The following is a 14,592-nucleotide window of genomic DNA, read 5'->3' as shown; positions in this document are numbered from 1 at the left end:
CACTCGGTAATCACTTTAGTTCAAACGGAGAGGAACCTGAGAGTTGTTATGATGAGGAAAAAATCAAGGTAGGTACATAAATTCAGTTATAAGTTACCTTATATTTGTGCACACTAAAACATCCAATGAGCTGATTCTTCACTGTACATTATTATAGCATTCCGCTACAGTGATTGCGCAGTGTGGTGGCAACAGCATGTTGGTAGGTGGATTTGCAGGTAGAATTGCTGGACTCTGTCCTTTCTTGGTGGCGATGATGGATACCAATTCCAGAATCGTTCCAGCTATTTATTCATCCATCCGAGGCATGGGCAATAGGCAGAAAAAGCCTCTCTCGGAACCAGCACAATATGCTACCTTTAAACGGCAGTTCACAGTTTGGTAGCTCGTCCCCGACTCGTAGCTCGTTCCCGACTCGTAGCTTGTCCCCGACTGACTATCAGTTCCACCTTTTCTACCTAGGCCAATCACAATTTGCGCGCGCTACACAGTTCCGTTCCCGAGGGGAACCACTACACCTTTTACATACAAATTAACTAAGAACCCTAAGTGAGGATCAGTAGTTTACATAACAGCATACAAATACATTAAATAAAACAGAACATTTGCACATATTGACATTTCTACAAAAAATTATTCACACAGAAATTACAATTATGTATAGTAAGTTTTGTTCCCTCCAAATGAGACAAAGAATTTAAACGACAGATATACTACATAGCATAGAATCGAACCATGACTCAAAGTTTTTACAAAGAAAGGAGTACACAGTTTTATGTTATCGTTCAATCAAACAATATTTACAGAAGCTTAACGATGTAATATTGAATGAAACAAAAGCAAAATAAATCAGTAGAGCATTAGAGCTATGGTGTTACAAGTACAGTTAGTTATTTTGTTAGCTACTACAGACACCTCACTGCGACAGTTGATTGGAGGGTCTGATAACTACAGTGATGTGGACTGATACCTCAACCAGAGACGGATAATTTTTAAGTGGCTAAGCCACAACTGGAACTTAATATAGCTAGGGCGCTTCGCAAGAAGAATCCATCTGAGACCGTCGCTTTGAAATAAAACAAAAATGAATTTTCACTTTATAAATAAACAATGAAGCACTATTACAATATACAGGGTAGTTGGAAACAGTCTGAAAAGCTTGTAAGTGTGTTGTAAGGAAGGTTGCGCCGAGAAAAAATTTTTAAGAAAAAATTGATACTTTTCGCAGTTTTCAAGTTATTTAGCACTGAAGTTAGCCAATCAGATCGTTGCGCCAGCAAATTCAAGCACCCTGACATAAACAGTGTCGGCAAATGTGGTCTTCATTTGGTTTTCCTCAAACCGGACAAATATAGCCTTTGTTCACATAATTAAATTAATCACTTCCGAAAAATGTACGTTTCCACTGGTAAAGAGAATTTCATCAAATGGTAACATATGGACCAACAGATGTCTGACCATTACCACATTTTAGCGTGCAGAAGTGCTTGAATTTGAGTGTACAATGACCTCACCTGATAATTTCAACGCTAAATAACTCGGAAAAGGCGCAAAGTATCGAATTCTTTCTTAACACCAATTTATCAGCACATCCACTCCTGCTACACCCTTATAAGATTTTCAAACTGTTTCTGACCACGCTATATATTACGAGGGCATGCTGAAAAATAATGCCTCCTAATTTTTTATGAGAAAATTGTTTAGGCTTTCTAAATAAAACAAACTTTATTGACACTCTACGTCTTTGTTCTTCACGTCTACATATTTATTTCTCAGCGTAGTCATCGTGGCCAGGAACACAGTTCTCCCAAAGAGAGATTAGTTCGTTGATACTGTGACTGCAAAATGTTTGACTTTGTTGACAGAGCCACGACCTCATCTCTGCTTGCACCACTTCATCAGTATCAGAGTGAAGCTCTCGAATGTATTCTTTAAGTTTTGGAAGCAGACGAAAATCGGATGGGCCCAAGTCTGAAGTGTATGGAGGATTGTCGATGACACTGAACTCAAGGCGTCTACAATTTACTTGTAATCTTTTAATTTACGGTAAATTACTGTGCGGAATGGTTTAATATCTGCCATGTGATGTTTTACCTCATCTTTGATGTTTTTATTTTGTGAATGGGTTTATTACTGTCATAAAAATTATTAATATTATTGTCCTTAATCAATCATTCAGTATCAGCGCAGCGAAGTCTAATGCAGTATCACATTTCGCATTAAAAGGCTAATATGCTCCACTACTGAACTCCATCCGAACAGGCCTTGAAAGGCCCAACGATACCGACCGGCCGCCATGTCATCCACAGGCCACACGCATCACTGGATGCGGATATGGAGGGGCATGTGGTCAGCACACCGCTCTCCCGGCCGTATGTCAGTTTACGAGACCGATTAAAAGGCTAAAAGCCGTCATAATTCGTAGTTTGGGATTCCCGTATCGTGAGATTATAACTCATGCCTGTGCACCCGATACGAAACATTCAGCCGGCCGCTGTGACCGAGCGGTTCTAGGCGCTTCAGTCCGGAACCGCGCTGCTGCTAAGGTCGCAGGTTCGAATCCTGCCTTGGGCATGGATGTGTGTGATGTCCTTAGGTTAGTTAGGTTTAAGCAGTTCTAAGTCTAGGGGACTGATGACCTCAGATGTTAAGTCCCATAGTTCTTAGAGTCAGTTGAACCATTTGAACGAAACGTTCAACAGACGTTTTGTGTTACCTAGACAGAACTGATTGGGCCGATTTATAATGTCACGTGGATGCTCTTGATATTAATTTTACTTAAGTTGGTTGTTCAATAACACATATGGTTACAAGGTGTGGATAACGACAAGTGATTGTTGAACTCAGACTGGATGGTCTGTTTGATACCCTCACTCCGAATGGCTAATGCTACCGATTACGTGGAAGGCAAAACTGTACACAAATTTACAGCTTTCACCACACGAAGTGACAAAGAAAAATGAAAATGTAAATAATAGAATGCAGTCACCTATATCTGAGAGGCGCAAAAGACAGCTTCATTGCACTTCGAATAATATGGTCTCCAGTCCAGTAAAAACCACTGTTTGTGAAAAGTGCAGCACCAAAACAGAATGGTCTGAATCACTCCAAAAGTCGGAGAATTGTTTTGAACTGCAGAGCCCAATAATTGATTAAGATTGCAGGGAGATGGCGTGCACTTAGGCAAATCAACTTCCTCTTTTGTGTGACCATCAGGTCTGTGTTGCATCACCCTTAGTCGGCGCAGAACCGTCAAACGAAGAGGAAATGCGGAATCAAGTGCCGGTACATCCCGACGTCAAAAGGTGCAATATTAGTATGTGAATGAGTACTGGCAAAACACTTAGAAACTGCAATAGGTCTACTAAAGAAAATGTCTACACTTGTCTGCCCTCGTCTGAAGTAATGCTTTGAAGTGTGGGGTCCTCCTTAGATAGGATTCACGGAGGACATCGAAAAAGTTCAGAGAACTACTGTAAAATTGGGGAGAGTGTGCCACGGATGTGATATCACGAACTGAGATGACAATCAGTAAAACAAAGGCGTATATCGCTGCGGCAGTACCTTCTCGCGAAATTTCAGTAGCCTACTTACTCCTCCGAAAGCGAAAATATCTTGTTGGAGCCCACCTAGCTAGGGAGAAATGATCATCATAGTAAAATAAGATAAATCTCAGCTCGCACGAAAGATTTTTCAAGAGCAGAACGGTGAAGAAATAGCTTGAAGGCGTTTCGATGAATCCTCTGCCAGATACTGAATTCTGAATTGCAAAGTAATCAGGTGGACAAAGATCGGGGTTTGTCGTTCCGCATCATTGCGGCTCGTGCATTACTACCACAGTGATGCGTGTGCGGAACAAATGGATAGAAGAGCGTCGTGCAGAGAGGCGGCGGATACTGGACCTCACAATGAGACAACAGCGCGGGATGACCGCCATCTTGCCTACACGGCCGTAATAGTCAGAAACACTCTGTCCACAACGTTGGATCGACGTCTGAGAACTGCAACGGATGTGGACGTGTCTGCACCGACGGTTCGACACCGTCTGCTGAGCGAGGGCTGGACTATCGCAAGCAAGCCATTCTGACGGCTTCCACTGGCTGGAAATCACCAACGATTCTGATTGCACTGTGCACGGGTTACGGCTTCACTGGCGTGCTGAGTGGCAAAATGAAGTGTTTTCGGACGAGTTCCGCTTCTAGTGCTCCTATGGTGATTGCAGCGTACGTTTGAGAACTTAACGTGTTGAAAGTAACCTTGCAGACCGCACTGTTGAGCAGCATAGTGGACAAACGCCAAGGGCGACGGTTTGTGGGGCCATTGAGTATATCATGCGATTTCGCCTACTACGCTTTGAGGACCATGTGAACAGCACCCGGAAAAACATGGAGGCCTTAGAGCCCGAGGTCCACCCTTCCAGCAGGAAATTTCACATGCAATATTCCAGCAGGATAATTCCCGGCCACGTGTCCCGAGGAATGTACAAGTGTTCTTCGAAGAACGGTGGCTAGCACTGCTTTCCTGGCAAGCAAGTTCATCTGACATGGTGCTCACTGTACTTCTCTGGGATATAGTCGGTGAGCAACTTGTCCGTTCTGACCTTCCTGAAGCCACAGTAGACGATTTGTGGAAGCGCCTACTAAGTGATACTGTATTCTCGAGCAGTACATCCAGTACCTCGCTGATTCCACGCCACGACATCCAGAGGCTCCGATTGCAGCACATGACGGCTTCACACCACCTCCAGACACGTATTCGCCGTTCATCGGGGCTCACTTGAAGCGAACTCATCACTATAGAGAACCCCAGTTATTGAGATTCCAGGCCGATGGCGTGTCTGGAGACGCCCAGGATAGCGGTGGGATACCATCCGAATTATCACCCACCATACGGCCCAACAACCACGAGTGATGGTCCGGGTGGCAATTCTCTTCATTACAGGACGACCCACGGCACCTTTACAACACATCGGTACGTCACCTTATTCTACGCCCCATTTTGTTGCCTTTCATGACAAGCCATCCTGGGCTTATATTTCAGCAAGGTAATGACCACCTGCATATGGCAAGAGTTTCTACTGCTGGTCTTCGTGCATGAGAAACCGTACCTTGGCCAAAGAGGTAGCCGAACCTCTACCTAATGGAGAACCAGTGGAGCATTGAGGACAGGACCCTCTAACCAGCTCGGGATTTTGACGATCCAACACACCAGTTGGACAGAATCTGGCACGATGTGCCCCAGTAGGACATCCAACAACTCTATGACTCAGTGCCAACCGAATAACTGCTTACATGAGGGCCAGAGGTGGGGCAACGCATTGACTGGCTCAATTTGTGGAGCTCTTTCTCTTGAACAAACCATCCAGTTTTTCTGAAATTTTAATCTTCTGTTTGTCTGTAAATGTACGTCACATCTTTTGATTTCCGTCCCACTCGGATAATTTTTTCGTCGTGCGTCGTTCTTCTTTTGTCTTAAAGTGTATAAATAAATACTTAAATATTAAACATCTGAACAGCGTTAATTCCCATCAACAGTAAAGTTCATGAGATACAGTGATGAAACAAAAATAACGATAAGGAAAATTTCTAAGCGGAGCAGAGGTGAATGGGGAATCATTCTAGCGACGCTACAATGTGTTGTTGTTGTGGTCTTCAGTCCAGAGACTGGTTATATGCAGCTCTCCATGCTACTCTATCCTGTGCAAGCTTCTTCATCTCCCAGAACCTACTGCAACCTACATCCTTCTGAATCAGCTTAGTGTATTCATGTCTTGGTCTACGACTTTTACCCTCCACGCTGCCCTCCAATAATAAACTGATGATCCCTTGATGCTTCAGAACATGTCGTACCAACCGATCCCTTCTTCTAGTCAAGTTGTGCCACAAATTCATCTTCTCCCCAATTCTATTTAGTACCTCCTCATTAGTTACATGATCTACCCATCTAATCTTCAGCATTCTACTGTAGCACCACATTTCGAAAGCTCCTATTCTCTTCTTGACCAACCTATTTATCGTCCTTGTTTCACTTCCATCCATGGCTACACGCCGTACAAATACTTTCAGAAACGACTTCCTGACAAATCTATACTCGATGTTATCAAATTTCTCTTCTTCAGAAACGCTTTCCTTACCATTGCCAGTCTGTATTTTATATCCTCTCTACTTTGACCATCATCAGTTATTTTGCTCCCCAAATAGCAAAACTCCTTTACTACTTTAAGTGTCTCATTTCCTAATCTAATTTCCTCAGCATCACCCGACTTAATTCGACTACATTCCATTATCCTCGTTTTGCTTTTATTGATGTTCATCTTATATCCTCCTTTCAAGACACTGTCCATTCCGTTCAACTGCTCTTCCAGGTCCTTTGCTGTCTCTGACAGAATTACAATGTCATCGGCGAACCTGAAAGTTTTTATTTATTCTCCATGGATTTTAATACTTACTCCGAATTTTTGTTTTGTTTCATTTACTGCTTGCTCAATCTACAGATTGAATTACGTCGGGGAGAAATTACAACCCTGTCTCACTCCCTTCCCAACCACTGCTTCACTGCTAGAAACGTAGGTTTGCCTTTCCTTAATCTATCTTCTAAGATAAGTCATAGGGTCAGTATTGCCTCATGTGTTCCAACATTTTCTACGGAATCCAAACTGATCTTCCCCGAGGTCGGCTTCTATCAGTTTTTCCATTTGTCTGTAAAGAATTCGCGTTAGTATTTTGCAATGGTGACTTATTAAATTGATAGCGCGGAAATTTTCATATCTGTCAACACCTGCTTTCTTTGAGATTGGAATTGTTGTATTCTTCTTGAAGTCTGAGGGTATTTCGCCTGTCTCATACATCTTCCTCAACGTGCTAATAGATAAATTCACTGACATAAACGACTTTGAAAAAAGTGTAGAGTTTTATATCTTGGAATGTGAGACTGAGTATCTCTGAACGCTGGTATAGTATTGGCGTAATACTGTCGTGACGATCAAGAGAATGTGGCTGAAAGACAGTCGGATGAGGCGATGAGGCAATGGACGTCCACGCCTCGTCACAGAACATGGAGGTCGAAAGAATATCTGATCACAAGAGAAACACAAGCATGCGATCTTCGGGCAGGTCTCTCAACAGTGTACATTGCTGTTGCAACCGTAACTGCTTCGAACAAAGTTCAGCAACCTTCGTATGGGTCTCCGCAGTGGAAGACCCGTATTTGTTGAAACTCTAATGGGCAAAGGATCATTGAGACTGGACCGTGATCCTATGAAAAATTGTCACCTGGACGGATGAATCACGTATTTTCTTGCAATAGGTCGATGCTCGTGTCTGGATACGTCGTTATCAAGCCGAACGGCTTCTCGAAACATGCACCGCGCCATAGACGTAGGTCGGTGATGGCATTATTATGCATACTACGGGTCTTCGAAGGGATCGTTGGTAGAAATAGAAGATACCGTGAGAGCTGTAGTCTGCTTGAACGCTGCTGTGGACCAGCCGCAAATTTTTTCGTGTCTGATGTCTTCCCCAAAGACAACGGCTTCTTCCAGCAGGGTAGCTGTCCATGTCACAACGCAAAATTGTGATTTCTGGAGCTTGATAGTGAACTCATCTGACGTCACAGCCATGAAATTCATATGTTCCCAATCCCGTTGAACACATCTGGGACGCTATCAGGTGCAATCTCCGAGCCCACAGTTTAGCTGTCCGTAATTTACGGGAATTTCGTGTCGTGCCCATGAATATCTGGTGTCACATATCTCTAGAAACACACCAACAAATTTTAGAATGTACGTAATACAGAATCGCTGCTGTATTACATTGCGGAGGTCAACCAGCACACTGCCAATTACGTGCTCATAATGTTTCGGCTCATCAGTGACGTTATTAATAAATCTATCAGCATTGTTAATCTTTTTCTAGATATTACAGTCGAATTACAACTTTTCTCTCGGCAGCACTTTTAAAGGAATAATTCTAGGGAGCCTATATGAATATTTATTTCCTTTCCTATATTGATTTATTCATTACGTTTAGCGATAAATGCCAGTACATTCAAATAATACGTCTATCGGAATGTAAATATTCCAAAGCACTGGTGTATGTATTTCCTAGTAGAGTACCTGTTTCGACTATAGAGCTTAAACAGTCGAGTGGGTAGATCAGTGAATAATAAGTCCTGCTTGTTGACGCTATGATTTTCACGTGTAAAGACATAGATACAACATCTAAATCAATGTGTACACCCTACTGTGTGAACTGCAGAGAGACAATAATATGGAGGAAAATTTGTACTGCACACCCTGCTTTTATGGTTTAACGCAAATGGACGCAACAGAGCATGTGCAGAATATCAGATTCGAACATTTCGAGGATTGTACCGTGATGTGAATAAGTCTTAAACTTCCATTCAATGCTTATTATTTCGTCCATGCCCCAAAGTAGGATATTGCATGGAGCATTTTATTTTATTTTATTTTTTGTTTATTTATTAATTTTCTTTTAGTCACCAGTCTTCTGACTGGTTTGATACGACCCGCCACCAATTCCTCTCCTGTGCTAACCTCTTCATCTTAGAGTAGCACTCGCAACTTACGTCCTGAGTTGTTTGCTGAATATATTCCAATACACTCCGCAAATTCGCCACTGCAGCGTGCTTCAGTCTGTGCGCCCTCTGCAACTACACTCCCACATCAGTTTCACGGCGACGGCTACCACAATACGAGAGTCTCGTAATTACCTGCAACACCAGTATGACAGATCTGGATACTATATTTTCAACTCAGAATACACGAACAGCAGCATGGTGCGTCGTCGTCTCTACAACACCTCTTGTAACTATATGAGACGCAGCGAAAGCGAAAATTTTTAAAAAGGACTGCTACAAAAAGTCAGGTTTAGTATTGGGACCACTGCCTGTTTTCTCTTTAAGGGGCTCCGGAAAGGCTCAAAATCATGAAAAGTTCAATTTTTACTTTTTCGCGTTTTCTGAATCTGCAGACTATTACCTTTTAATAAATATATAATTTATTCAATTCCGAAGACTACAATTATTTTTAAATTTTTTTAAAATGTGTTCTACATGGGCGTGACCCACTGTGGCGCTGTTAAACTGCTGTCAAATGGTGTCATTATTAACCAATTATTAATAATTATTAATAATTATTAATAATAATAATAATAATAATAATAATAACTGAACTGTTGAAAAAGTGTATTCACGGAAAAACTCAAAGCCCCAATGAAAGTGTAAATAGTGTTATATGGTCGAGAATCCCCAAGACTGTATTTGTTGGAATAGAAACACTTCACTTTGGTGTGTATGATGCTGTTGCGACTTTCAATAATGGCAACATTGTAAGGTGCAAGGTATTTAGAAATATGGGAATGAAGATAGGTTCTAACATGGTACGAGCGATGCTTGCTTTAGACAAGGAACGCCTTCGGGCTGCAGACAGGGCTGTAAAGAGTCTAGAAATACAAGCAAGAGTAAACAGGAGGAGGAACAAGAGGAAGCTGGAGGAGAAGTTTTCAGAGGATGAAGATAATCCATCCTATGGACCTGGAATGCACTAAAAAGTTAATCCAATCTTTGTCGCTCGATTCCCAAAACTTTTATTTTCTCATACTAATTACATGTTTTCTAAGGATCTTCGAAACATATTTGTTTCAAACTTTCAGTAAATGTTACACAGTACCTTCTGCATAATTTAACACAGCCTTTTTCCAAAAAACTGTATATTTTTGAATATATAAATAAAAAATTGCAATATAATGTTGTGAATTTTCATTACAATTGAAAAAAAATCATCTTTAATAACTGAACTAAAATTTTGTAAAATCCCTGTGTTAAGTTGTAACCCATATTCCAATAAATAATCTGTAAAAAGTTCAACTTCCTACCTCAAATACTTTGTGGGGAAAGACGTAATTTATAAGCGTTATTTTAACATTCCAAGTATAGGGCGTTCCGGAGCCCCTTAAGATGGAGCTTCGTTCCAGTCATAATATTGTAATTTGGGGATCTAAGACAACATTGTCATAGGAACAGTTCCAAAATATAAACGTAGTGTTTGTTCCACATGCCTTCCTACGATTTTTCTAATATTTTGTAATATAATAGACACATCTGCTCCCGTTCATTCACTGTTCCCTATTTCTTATGTAGAAAACAACTAACTTCATACTCGCCAACTAATAACAGTTGTATTAGTGTAGTGCATATTAACAGCGTTTCCCGTAAAGTTATTGAACAAAATAGACACAAGTATCAGAGAAACTTTAACAATACAATATGTGATCAAAAGTATCTGGACACCACCATAAACATACGTTTTTCATGTTAGGTGCATTGTGCTGCCACCTACTGCCAGGTACTCCGTATTTTCGACCTCAGTAATCATTAGACATCGTGAGAGATCAGAATGGGGCGCTCCGCAGAACTCATGGACTTCGAACATGGTCAGGTGAGTGTGTGTTGTAAGAGGTCCATGACTAAGGAATTTATTGCTAGCGCACTCGAGCAGATGTAATTTCGATGGATTGCTCACACGCTGCCTGCGATATGTACGCTACAATAGAATCGCAGATGATGTCTAAAATTTACCAGTTTAAATTCCCAGTCAGTTAATTATTGAGAGGTTATATGTGAGCCACAATTTTCATTGGGAAGTTGGTCACACTTTATTATTCCGAGGTTACAGAAGTAAACTGTTGAGAGGCGACACTAAATGTGAATGTTATAACTATTTTTTCTGTTGGGCGGTTACACTGATTGACAGCCAGCCAGGATCGTATTTTTTGTGTATTTCTGAGAAGTTGTCAGTTATATATCTGCTCTTATTTACCTAATGTTAAATGGAGTTTGCATCTGGTGCAACGCATTTACTAATTTGTCACTCCTTCTTTCACAGATCATCAGCAATTTATTGCTCTTTGTTTTATTGTATTTGTTTCATTTTTGCTTTGTCTTTTTTGATTTTGTGCCTACCTTTGAGTTGTGAAAATGCCGCGAAAAACTGCTAACAGTACATCGCGATACGTAATGAGTGGAAAGCCGACTTGAATAATTTGACTGATAATACTAGCGACACTCAGTTCCATAATGATAATTCTCCAATTACAGATAATCAGCTCTTGCCGACCACCAGTAATGATTTTAATCTAAATGATGAGCATAGAAATACAATTATGTCCACAGTAAATTTAACGACAATTGATGACACGGCACGTTCCGTTAGAATGAACGCTGCCCAACTTGACACACCTGATTTGCAAAGTTTACACAGCGAACAAATAAATGTTTCTAACGAAGATGAACAACTCAAAATATGTCAGATTTATTTGATTCCGATGTAGTGGCCAACAGTACACATCCCATTAGGAAACCTTTTCATGAATCAGACAATGACCAAATGGTTACACAAAACGTGACAAATGCAGATACACCATCACACAGCACAGAGAATAGAGTCGCTAATTTTGGCATGGATCAGGTTACGGCAGATTTTCTGCAACTTAATGAAAATTTCAAACAGTTGAATGAAAAACACGACAACCTTACTGAATCGAACAAACAACTTAATGAAAGTCTCAAACAGTCGAATGAAAAACAAGGCAACAATTATAGACAACTTAATGAATCGAACAAACAACTTAGTGAACAGATTACAGCCGTTGCCGTGCAATCCCATGATACTAAAGAACAACTACGTGAGGAAATTAAGGCTTGTGCCAGTAACAGTAGTGAAGAAATTAGATCTGTTGCACAAGAATTACGTAATACACATAAAGCCACAACGAAATTACTTAGAGATGAAATTAGTGCAGTTGCTAGACAATGTTCAGAAAACGTAACACAGTTACGCGACGAGTTTAAGTTAATGTCAGCAGAACTTTCACGCACTCTGGATGAGAAAGGCGACAAGAAATTTGAACAACAGAACAGCCAAACTGACGAACGTTTTAATCACTACCTACAAAACGCGTTACCGTAAATTCATACAGGAAAAGAACAAAGTAAAAAAAAAAAAAAAAAACAAGTCATGGAAACAATTACTGCTCAGAGACAGGAAGACAAGTGTAAGTTGTTTACGAATGCAAAAACATATGTAGAGACCAACATTGCTATAGTATCAGACGAAATCAATACTATCAGACAGCTGAACACCGAATTTCCTGGTGAAATCTCCGATCTAAAAACAAAAACAGACACTAATATTCAGACTTTGCAAAGTAAATACACAGTAGACTTTCAGATAGTGACCAGCAGATTTGAACAATTGGAATTAATACAGGATCCCGATGCCATTAAAGCAGACGTGGAGAAACTAAACAAAACCACATGTAAAATGCAAAAACAAATTAATGCTTGTGACACTAGAAATGACGACCAGGTAAAAGCACTGACTGAAAAACATGATGAATTGGCCAGCCGTATTGACGTTATCTAAAATAACAATTACAGCAAATCAGACGATACGTCATCAGTTTCGTTCAATCAAACAGCTGAATTCCAAAACATACAGCAGACAATCAGTGAGATAGGTACGTCCAACAATATATTACGTAGAAAACTGTCATCTTTACAGCTAGAAGTGACAGAAATGATAAATGTTTCAGCCTCCAACACGTCACAGCATACGCCACATTATGACCATTTGTCAACTGACACAGTCAGTATAATTTAGGTAATTTACAGAGAGTATGTCACTTAGATTCCAAACATACGCAGACAAACAGATTCTTATACAACCCTGATCTTACTCAAACACTTAGAGACGATAACTTTGACTATAAACACTTTCTATCCGTGGGAAAATTTAAGGTATTTAAAAACGACAGAACACAAATATACCCTTTGGACTGGATACAACAATTTCCTTTTGCATTTCCACAGGCTTGGCCTGTAACGCAGAAACTAAAATATATTTGCAGCTTTTGACCTCAGGAGATTCATTACACTTTGATGAATATGTGCCATAGCGTGTACATGGCCCCGAGCCATAATAGTGATATTTCTTGTTTAGCTTTCTGCACTGCTGCCTACTCTTTTACTGTCCTTTATATCTGTAAAACAACTCAACTATCGATCTGTCCACGATTAGGAATGAGGGAAGGAAACCTGATATAACAAGTTTTACCTGAAAGTGACAGTTTTCATTAAACGCTCCAGGAATGACAACAACCAGATCTTTAATGACTGAAAAAATTTCAATTATCAGTATCATCAAAATTATCAGCAACAGCAAACACACTTTGGCAACAATAGAGGCTTTTCCCCAGAATAGCAACAAAACCAGCCGGTTGGCATACCTAACCAACAATATAATGTGCAAGGTCAACCAAGCTTTAATGTTTCGCCGCCTACACGTAGCGTCGGCTCCGCGAAATAGTAACCCACAGCAACAAGGAAATCACCACGTACAGAAGACACATCATTTCAACTCCTAAGGCAACGCGCCGTATAGTAATGATTATCATGACAGACCTAAGACTAATGAGCACAGTTTTCAGTGTACCTTTAATAACAGTAGGTCTTATCAGCAGCAGAATCATCCACAACAACAGATTATCATGAATGAACCAGACAGTCGATATCATTCCCAACCTAATACGTCAGGACGAAATAACAGAACAGCACAAACAGTCGAAATGCCACAGCATCCTCCCGCAAATAACAGCACGTCAGAAAGAATTTGACTAGATACAATACAGGTTGCATCTTCCAGCAACGTAAGCAATACTTTTGATACACAGAATCTTGTTCACGAAAATGTTATTACTTTTGACGACGTCCGAAATACACTTTTACCTGAAAAACCAGTTATACAAAAAAACCATTTCCCACCCTGTTATTGAAGTAAAGATTGGATAATCCACATTTTCAGCAGTAATCGATTCTGGATCACCTATGTCAGTTATAAATGAAGAGACTTCCAAGGAATGTTGTTATATCAAGTCCCATGCAATTTAAAAAAAATCTTTTAATAATAATCTTTCTTATAAAAATAACTTTTCACAATCATTCATCTGAATTTAAAGATTTTACTAATTTACCCTATCCATGGTCATCCCGATAATTGTAAAGAAAAATCAGTTGTTTCTTTTTATACATGACAAATCTAGCGGCCAGCATTGCACTGGGCTGTGCCAGAAAAATTTCTTATAGGAGCAGATATACACGCGTTATCCGGCGACTTCATTGAGGTAAGAATTTTCAATTTATTCAGAACGATCTTTCAGGGTCATGACGCAGCACCGCTTAAGTCCAAAATTTATCAGTTTAAATTCACAGTCAGTTAATTATTGAAAGGTTATATGTGAGCAGTAAATGAAGCAGGCAAAAAGGAATACAAACGTCTCAAAAATGAGATCAACAGGAAGTGCAAAATGGCTAAGCAGGGATGGCTAGAGGACAAATGTAAGGATGTAGAGGCTTATCTCACTAGGGGTAAGATAGATACTGCCTACAGGAAAATTAAAGAGACCTTTGGAGATAAGAGAACCACTTGTATGAACATCAAGAGCTTAGATGGAAACCCAGTTCTAAGCCAAGAAGGGAAAGCAGAAAGTTGGAAGGAGTATATAGAGGGTCTATGCA

The sequence above is a fragment of the Schistocerca cancellata genome, chromosome 2 (assembly GCF_023864275.1).
Source record: "Schistocerca cancellata isolate TAMUIC-IGC-003103 chromosome 2, iqSchCanc2.1, whole genome shotgun sequence".
Lineage (NCBI taxonomy): Eukaryota > Metazoa > Arthropoda > Insecta > Orthoptera > Acrididae > Schistocerca > Schistocerca cancellata.
Note: the sequence above shows the minus strand (reverse complement) of the source record.